Here is a 9,657-nt window from a genome sequence, read left to right as displayed (position 1 = left end):
TGTTTTGTGTGATAATACGTATGTCTACAAAAATCATTAAAAAGTAAGACTTAGCTTGATACATGTGCTAATCATTTTAATGTATATAATTTCAAATTGTAATGTTGCTATAGGTCTGTTCATCCCTTGATACTGATCTGTAACTCTCATTAAACTTACAGGGAGTTATGTTCACACATTGAAGAGAGAAGATTCCCCATCATATTTAACACAGAACTGAATTCTTCAGTAGTTTTTCCCACTGAAGTCAGTTGAAGCTATAGACTTAATTCACTCCTGTTCAGAATGCCCACCCAGCCCCTTTGCACGAATCCTCAAAATAAGGGTTAAGTGGCACTTGTGTAGTGCCTGGGCCCCTGCAGACCATCTATACTGGTGTGAATTTCACCTATAGTGATACTGTAAGTCTTTAAATATACTGCCTTCACAGGCATTTTTTTACACTTTCATTACACAGCTATCCTGCACATGTATGTTAGTAAAGATGTTTTGCGTACCATATTGGTTAATCACTCAGTTTCTAAGGAGCCTCTGACTCGTTCACAATAAGGCCATTTTACACTGACCGAACTGTTAAACCAGACTTATTGTGATGAAGCTATGTCTACTTTGCAATCAGAGGTATGATTTGCAGGTTATGTAAACATACCCATGCTTTAATCTAGCTAGCTCATTAAAACAGCAGTAGAGATGTGTTGGTACAGGCTGTACAAGCTGATCCAGTCCCCCTGGATATGTACTTGCATTGCTAGCCTGCACTGTAGTCCATGCCTATGATGGTATCATGGGTCTCAAACCTGGGTCCGTGGCCCTCAGGTAGTTCTTAGAACACAGCCACCATCTGGCAGCAACCTGGTACCACCAGCTGGTAGCATGGGCTGGTGGACCCTAGTTTGCCATAGGCATCACCCAACTTGGAGGAAACATCTGGCCTCTCTGATTGGCTCAGACTTACTGTTAAGCCAGATGGAGGCACAGCAAAGTTATCTGAGCAACCAGGTGAATTTCTTGCTGGCTTCTACATTGGACCCTGCCTTGAGCAGGTCCTCAAGGAATCAATTCTGAAGCACTTAGAGGAGAGGAAAGTGATCAGGAACAGTCAGCATGGATTCACCAAGGGCAAGTCATTCCTAACTAACCTAATTGCCTTCTATGATGAGATAACTGGCTCTGTGGATATGTGGAAAGTGGTGGACGTGTTATTCCTTGACTTTAGCAAAGTTTTTGATATGGTCTCCCACAATATTCTTGCCGGCAAGTTAAAGTAGTATGGGCAGGATGAATGGACTATAAGGTGGATAGAAAGCTGGCTAGTTCGTCGGGCTCAACAGGTAGTGATCAATGGCTCCATGTCTAGTTGGCAGCCAGTATCAGCACTCTTTGTCCCCAGGATACTGTACATCTTGTTGTCTCACCTCCCATCTTGGCATGGGCAAGACAGGGAGAATGAGCACCTCTGTCCTTCCCTATTATTGATTTGTATTCAGTAGCACCTAGCAGCCCCAGACAGGAACCGGGTCCCTATTGTGTTAGGTGCTGTACAAACACAAGCCCTGCCCCAAAGAACTTATAATTTAAGTCCTGGGCAAAGGTGTGTAAAGTTTAGGTGTACATATGCAAATTAATGTTCTTTTTAAAACAATAGGAACATTCAAACTGAACTAGTAATCAGTGCCTATCTATTGCCTTGTTTATATTCCAATTTGCACCATTTTAACTTCAAATATGTTTAAAAACCAAAGTAGTTAAATCAGTCCAAAACTCTCTATGGACAGTTTTAATTTGATTTAAACCTGGTTTAAATTATATTGACTCATTTAACTTGCATCATTAATCTTATTTAAATCTGGTTTGTATTATAGAAATGTAGAGTTGGAAGGGTGTGATGCAGCAGGGGGTGGGGAGTATTGACCTGGGAATGTTGCAGAGGAGTTTTACTGGGACAGTGTGTGGGATGGGAGACTTTCCTTGAGGGAAGATACCTGAGCATGTAACATGAGAGCCCAGGAGGGGTAGGGGTGGGGCCAGGTGTCACCTTCTGCTTGGGAAACTGGACAAAGGCTGGAGGAGGAGTGGGGGGTAGGGGAGGAGGCTGGGTGAGATGACTGCATGGGGGGTTCAGTTTTGGAGTTGGCTGGGGAAATGGAGGGAACCGCAGGACTGAGGTGTAAGCTCCCTGCCTTCCAGAAGGACTTGACTGAGGGGTCCTGGTTGTACCTACAAGCTCTGTTTTGGACTGTGTTCCTGTCGTCCAATAAACCACCTGTTTTACTGGCTGGCTGAGAGTCACGGTGAATCGCAGGAAGTGGGGGGTGCAGGGTCCTGACTCCACCACACTCCGTGATAAAGGGACCTCGAGAAGTCATCTAGTCCAACCCCCTGCACTGAGGCAGGACCAAGTATACCTAGACCATCCCTAATAGGTGTTTGTCTAACCTGTACCGAACTAAGCTAAATCAATATAAGCTAGATATAAACTGATTTAGAAGTGTCTGCACAAGACTGTGCACCGTTTTAACCAAACTGGTTTTAAAATCAAAGGTTTGGTGAAACAGGTACAACTTTCAATATAGCCAGGCTCAGACTTCTGGATTGTTTTCTCAGTTGAGCACATCCCTTGGTAGGAATAGGGAGGAGAGCAGAAGGATGGAAGTCTGGGGGAGGTGGGTTCCAGTTGACTTGGGCAGCAGGACTTTTCTGTCTTGGCATCCTCCCTCCCTATGTGCAGCAGGCTTTATGCCTGTAGCATTTGCAGGCACCATGAGTCTGTCCGCTGACAGCGCAGGGCTAAGAGATGGATGGTGGGGCTTACACTGGCCCCGAGATAACTGATAAAATAGAGGTCAACTGCCTGTGCCCTACAATGATTACAATACAAAGTTCATGTGGAAGGGATGCCACCTACCACCCTGGTAAGCAGCCAGACATTTGTATTGCTGCGTGAAATTAACGCTGTAATACAGGGTAATGAGCATCCTGTATTGAGTTGATATAGGACTCAGGATAAAATGCAAGTAGAGGTGTCATTTAATAAGAATCAGGGCCCTGTATCTGTCCCTGCAAGGAGCAGGCTTGCAACTCTAACCTCAACCTCCTGTTTCCCCCACCAGGAGACTATCTTCCCTCCCTTCACCATACATCCCCCCCCCCCCCCAGCACTTGCTTGTCCCCAGGTAGAATCCATAGCATCTAGCAGCACCCCCCCCCCCATGTCCCCCTGGTTGTCTCGAAGAAACACCCCACACCCCCTCTCATCTCCGCTTGGCCTCAGCCTTAGAGCTCACGTGACCCTTCCGGGACTCCAAGAACTGCCACCTCCCCAGCCCTCATCCCTTCTGCAACCCCCTAGTCCCCTGAATGGTACTGGCCCCCTCCCTGCCCCTTTTGCAACCCCTTAGTCCCCTGGGCGGTGCTGGCCCCCTTGCAACCCCCTAGCCCTCTGGATAGTGCTCGAGACCCCCCTCCCTGGGGTCCCTCCTTCCCTGCCCCCAGGGAGCATTTACCCAGAGGCGCTGTAGCACCCCACGCGCTATAGCCTTTCGGGGCGCAGGCTAGAGCGAGCAGCGCCGCCCCGCGCTACCTGCCCCGGGGCCGGGGGCTGGGGCACTCCCCCTCCCTCCTTTGTTCTGCCTGGCTCCGCCTCCTCCCAGCGCTGCCGGCTGATTGGGCAGCGGAGCCGCCAGTCTGGGCCGGCTCTGGCATGTGTGAATGATACTCCCCGGGCTCGCTCGCGGCGGCGGCTGCTGCCTCCTCCTTTCCCCCGGCCTGGAGCGGAGCCGCTGCTCCCTGCCCGGTCTCCCCATTGTTGCGCCGGGTCTCGGGGTGGGCAGGCGCCCGGCTCTGTGCGGAGAATTGCTGCAGGACAAGGCTCGAGGTAGGAAATGTCTCTCTGCTGCCTGAACTCTCGCTCCGCTGCCCCTGTCCCGGCTCCCTGTTTGCAAACCAGCCCCAGTGCCAAGGCAGCACCGGCCCGCTGGGCTCGGCCGAGGGGGCTCCGAAATGGGAAAGGGGCTTTCTCTGGCCGGGCTCTGACCCTCCCCCCCCAAGGCAGCCCCTGCAAACAGCCGCGGGCTGGAAGTTCTCTGGAAAGCACCCAGCGCAGAGACAAAAAAAGCCCCTTTCTGTTTTGGCTGGGAGAAGCACATGGAAAAAGCGGTGATGGAGCCAGAGCATCAGGCGGCCGCAGTTCAGCCAGTTACTGTTTTCCCCCTTTGCAAGATCTCTGGTGGTTGGGTTCCCCCCCCCCCCCGACTCCTGTTACATGATGCAACCCTTGCGTAGGGTTTGAAAGAGCGAAAATCTGGGTTGAGCTCTTCGCAGATGATGCCATCTGGTTGTGATCCTTGTGACTCCAATCTCCAGTGCAAGGCACCAGCCTGTCTGACGGGCTGCCCCAACTCCGAGAGGCGGCTGCTTTGTAAGGCAGAGGGTTTCATGATTTCCCCCCACCTTTTGGGACAGTCCACCCCGACTTTGTCATTTCAACCGGTTCAGCACGGGGGGGCGGGAATTGCATCGTGTTACAGCCCCAGAGTCAGTAAGGGAGAAGGCAAAAAGCACCATCTTTCCAGACCTATCCCCACTGGCTTCACCAATATATGACCCCCTCCGCTGTATTTCCTGTTTAACGGAGAGGTTAAAACTAAAAAGCAGCAGTGTGATTGGTAGAAATATGTTCAGTTCACAGCGACGTATTTTGATTTCTTCCACTGGGATTTTTTTTTAATTCGGTTTGTACTTTGTCGGTTCTGCTTGGAGATAGGTGACATTTACCCAAGATTTAGCCCGTTGAAAAAGGAGGAGTGAGGCAACAGAGAGAGATGTTTGGAGCCAGGGAAATTGAGCACATTCTCTAGTTTGTGTACAGAGTTCAAAGACTTCCAATAAGCTCTATTGATCTTAAGAAAGGAAGGGATCCACCGGCCTGGAGGGTTGTATGGAGGAATATTCAGGTGTCTCAGAGAAGAAACACCATCTTTCCCTTCCATGGATGTTAGGGGTGGAAAAGAGTTTAGCTTTTCCAATCTCTCCCATTTGTTTCATCAGTGTTTATTCCTCACACTTAAACTAACTAACTAAAAGCCTATTTTCGTGCTTGGACCATGGATGATGGTTTCAAGTAAGATTAGAATTATAAAATAATGAAGCAGACCCCATATGCAGAGAGATCCCTTCAAAAAACATCGTGTTGTAAACTTGTGGGCATGCCAGCCTCACATCTTCTAAAGATTTCTTTTGATATCACTCTTTGTTTTGCTCCATGGGAGAAAACTATATTCTGACAACATGGATCAACTCTACTGCTTATGATATTTTTCACAAATGGAGTAACCCTCCCGCCCACATACAGCCTTGTGGTACTGTCCAGCTACTGCTGTAGGCAGCAAAGTGCCGTACCTTTCTCTGAGATGCTGGATAGGGTATCTAGGGAAATGTGAGGTTAATTTTTCTATGTCAGGTCTGTGTAGGCATGGCAGATGGGGGGAAGGTATCAGCTGGTTTGGCAGCTGGTAGTTTGGTTGGGATACTTAGCAATGGAGGAGGAGTACTTCACCCATCTCTCCTCTACTGGGTATCCCTCAGTCATCTCCTATGCCACCTGGTCACCTCCCAGGAAAAAGCTCCCCAAATACCTTGCTTTTGTAAACAAGTTATTTTTGTCTTTTGGAAGAAAATGGCAATGGAATAGGAGAAGATCTGGGGCATTGGACACTAGGTAGAGTGGGTGAGGGCAGTCATGTTCCCATGGCAACATGATTACCAGAAATAGTCAGGAAAATCTTAAAATGGATTCTGAAAAGAAAAGGAGAGTACACTTTGCTCTATTTTTGTGAAAACACCATGGATTTTAATGGAGGTCCTGTACTGATGGAATGATGAGCACTTATTTCCCATCAGTCAGCCATTGTTTGGTGTTTTGTCAAAGAACAATCTCTAGACAACAGTATCAGCATTATGCTGGTATTATGAGCTCTCCAATAGAATCTTGGATGCTAGGGCTTGGGACGATCACCTGGGCCAGAACTGTTCCAAATAGACTGTCTATCATAATCTCTTGAAAGGAGGGGCTTGTGAGCACCAACAAATGCAGGGAACACAGGAGCTTCATAGAGCAGTCATTGATAGTGTTTTAAAACCTTACAGGTTTGGGACGGAAGTATTTTTGTTTTGTTGTGAACATAAATACTATAGTTATATTTAATATGCATAGCCATCACGGAAGATGCTGAACTCATGCTTTGGAGGGACCTTTTCCAGAAAGTATGTACCTGCCAAGGATTCCACCAAAGCTTTAGTTTGAGCCATGGGAAGGCAAGCAAAATAATAAAATGGACTCCAAGGCTTCTCCAAATTCAGGAGAATTTCTGACCTTTAAAAAGAGAGAGCTCTTATTTATTTATATTTAAGAAACTATCACTGAAAGCAAAATGAGCCAGATTCTGCATTACAGTACACCTGGACAATCCCATTGACTGCAGGGTAGTATAAGAGCAGAATTTAGATGGTCTTCTAAACCTATCATCTGTGAGTTTAGAGTAAGTTAAAGGAGGGAAAGGCTTCCAGGGAAGGATGTTTATGTCTGTAGGAAATAAGTACATTGTGGTTGCATCTTCAGGAGATGATTCTGTTTGTTGTTCCTTTTCAGCGGTGTAAGGAAAATCAACTCTAAGGTCAGAACATGAATCATCTTGTCACTGCTACTCATCAAAACTTCCCTGAAACAGAATGCCCTAGTGCAGTGGTTCTCGATTTTTTTTTTTCCATGGGCCACTAGAAAGTTGCTGAGGGTCTCAGCGGACCACTTAATAATCTTTCCAAATGTTGTTTGTACCATTAGCTAACTATTGTAAAGCGCTTTGACTAAAAGCTCTATATTAAAAAAACCTTAATAATAATTAACTTTTTTTGTTCTACAAATAAAAGCACTCATTTTAATATCAGTAGTCTTACCTTTCTAATGTGATGGATGTGCCCTCTCTCCCCTGCCACAGCAGCCCCTGAGCTGAAGCTGGAAAGGAGGGGGGGGGGTCTCTCCCCCACCAGAGCAGCCACAGAGCAGAGGCTGGGAAGGAGAGCTGTCTCTCCCGGCAGCCGCAGCCCTGGAGCTGGGGAAAGTTGCCTCTTTCTCTGGCCATCACAGCCCTGCATGTCCCAAATTCCCCCCACCTCCTCTTCTCACCCCACTGCCCCCTCCCACCTACCTCCTATTCCCCCCAAGGCCACCACCTCACCTTACATGTGCATCTTCTCCAGGATCCAGGCACCTAATTAGTGGAGCCACGTCTGCGGGGCTCCACAAATTAGGTGGCTGGCCCTTCGTTCTCTTGTCTATGGCTGCCCAGGCGTGCACCTTAGAGGGAACTATCTGCGGACCACCTGAATGGAGCTCGGACCACAGTGTGAGATCCTCTGCCCTAGTGCAAAGAGTTGTCACTTCAGTGCTCCTTAGCAGTATATGGAGAGGTATAGGCGTTGTTTCAGGCATTTATCTAAAACTTTCATTTCAAATACCTCTATCAAGGGGAGTATGGTTAACCAGGCAGCCACGTGGTTAACCACATTGATCAAAGCTGTTTCCTTTGTTTTGGAAAAGGTGTGGAGGGAAGGGGTGTGTTTTTATATTTATCTAAAAAGATGATATATCCTGATAAGTGGAAGGGGGTGTTGATGGCCTACTTTTTCTTCCAAATGATTGGGCACATTTAGTTCATGTTTTTGTGCCTATAGCACTCTAAAACCCTTTTATTGGCAGCCTCTTCAAAAGATTGATGCATCTTTTCCATCTAGACAGATCAGTTACATGTCTCATGACTTTCTATGGATATATTTCTGTGTTTCCACTTAGTCATCATTGTGTTTATTGATTATTCACTGAGAACACAGAAATGGACAGGTATCTAGGTTAATGTACTTCTTAAGTTTTTCAATGAAATCCAGATTTTAGACCTAATGGAAATTACTTGAAAAACCGGGCTGGACTTAGGTTCTATAAGGCTACTATAAACAGTGAAACAAAGGCCTTATGCCTTCTAAAACATAACTTTGAGAAATATACCTGTTTTAAGTTCTTTATCCATTGAGGTGTCCTTGGGTCCCTATTGTTGTATGGCATCTAAGGCTGCCTTGCAGAGAAGTCACCTTCTCTAAATGAGGGTATGTCTACACTTGCTATTTAAAGTGGAAAAAGTCCCTTTTTTTCGCAAAAACCATGGGAGTGTCTACACTTGGCAATGATTCTTTGATATGAAACTCCACTGCAAAAAGAAAACCACCTCCCCGAGAGGCATACAGCTCTTACCGGTGATGCTTTTGCGGTGATGTGCAAGTGGAGACACGTTCTTCCTGTTTATACAGCTTTTAGCCTCCGCAGGATATCCCACAGTGCCTAGGTGACCACTCTTGCCAGCAGCTCTGCTGCTCTGATGCCAGGTAAACAGACATTCACCCCTCCCCCAGGAAAGCCCCGGGAACTTTGAAACTCCCCTTCCTGTTTTCTTGGCAAATGCTCACTTATCTGGCCAGATGACAATGCCTGCTCCACAAGCAAAGGGTCCCCTGCTTGGAGCCATGCTGAACTGCTGGAGCTGATCAGTGTTTGGGGAGAGGAGGTTGTGCAGGGACCCAGGATGCCCTGCGATCACCCCCTCCCACAAGACCCATCCTCAAACTAGAGAGAGCTGCACTGTGGGATAGCTGCCTTCAGTGCGCTGCTCTCGTCTGATGGAAGTGCTGCTAGTGTAAACACTCTGACGCCTGTGGAAGTAAGGGAGTACACAAACCAGCACTTTTCTTTCACTGGTTCAGTATCACTGGGTGAAGCTGACAGTGCAAAAACTCTGCAAGTGTAATATAATAATAATAATAATTAATTGGAGATATACCTATCTCATAGAACTGGAAGGGACCCTGAAAGGTCATTGAGTCTAGCCCCCTGCCTTCACTAGCAGGACCAAGTGTAGGCATAGCCTGACTCTTAGAAAAGTCACTGAGATCTTGCATTTAGATCTCTTGTGGGAAGGCAACTGGAAAAGCTTAAATGCATATTTACCAAATGAGAACAAGGTAATCAAAGAGAAAAATAATGTAAACACTTATTTTTCTACCTGGAAGTGGGTTACATTCTACCTTTGGCTGGGTGAATGGGATGGCATGAGTGACTGTAAAAGTGGCCTTACTTATGTTTGTTTCTTTCGGGGATGCTTACAGGAATAGGGTGGGAAATAATCAGAAATAAAGTCAAAAGGTGGTGTAGGCACAGCTGTGCCATCAAGGGCAGAACGTGGTTCAAAGCATGCATGATGCAGTAAGGTCTGACCCTGCAAGCTGCTGAACACCCTCAATTCCCATTGGAGTCAATGTGAGTTAATGGCACTCCACTCATTGTGGAAGTGGCCCTGGGAGAATATAATAGGCTATTGGGCAGACTGATCAACAGCTTTCCTGATCTACACTAGAAAATTACATTGGCTTATCTATGTTGTTCAGGGCTGTGAAAAATCCTGAGTAGTGTAATTAAGCCAACCTAGCTCTCACTGTAGACAGCCCTACGTTGAGGGAAGAATTCTTCCATTGACCTAGCTACTACCTCTTGGGCAGGTGGATTACCTGCACCGATGGCAGTGGCTACACTGAAACACTACAGCAGTGCAGCTGTAG

At 47.0% G+C, this 9,657-nt stretch overlaps 1 protein-coding gene across 3 annotated transcripts in view; it reads left to right on the top strand.

Annotated features, from left to right (window-relative positions):
- The first annotated feature begins 3,724 nt into the window (after positions 1-3,724).
- AFAP1 (actin filament associated protein 1) overlaps positions 3,725-9,657 on the top strand; it is a 172,326-nt gene continuing 166,393 nt past the window's right edge. For 2 of the 3 annotated variants that reach the window (XM_039541544.1, XM_039541549.1), the window contains exon 1: positions 3,726-3,874. The gene's annotated coding sequence lies outside the window, so the exon portion shown is untranslated. Of the gene's footprint in view, positions 3,875-9,657 lie in introns of all 3 variants that reach the window. The other variant, XM_039541555.1, reaches the window with a different exon arrangement.

This window comes from Mauremys reevesii, linkage group 5 (assembly GCF_016161935.1).
Source record: "Mauremys reevesii isolate NIE-2019 linkage group 5, ASM1616193v1, whole genome shotgun sequence".
Classification (NCBI taxonomy): Eukaryota; Metazoa; Chordata; order Testudines; family Geoemydidae; genus Mauremys; species Mauremys reevesii.
This window is presented reverse-complemented; position numbering and strand designations above follow the sequence as displayed.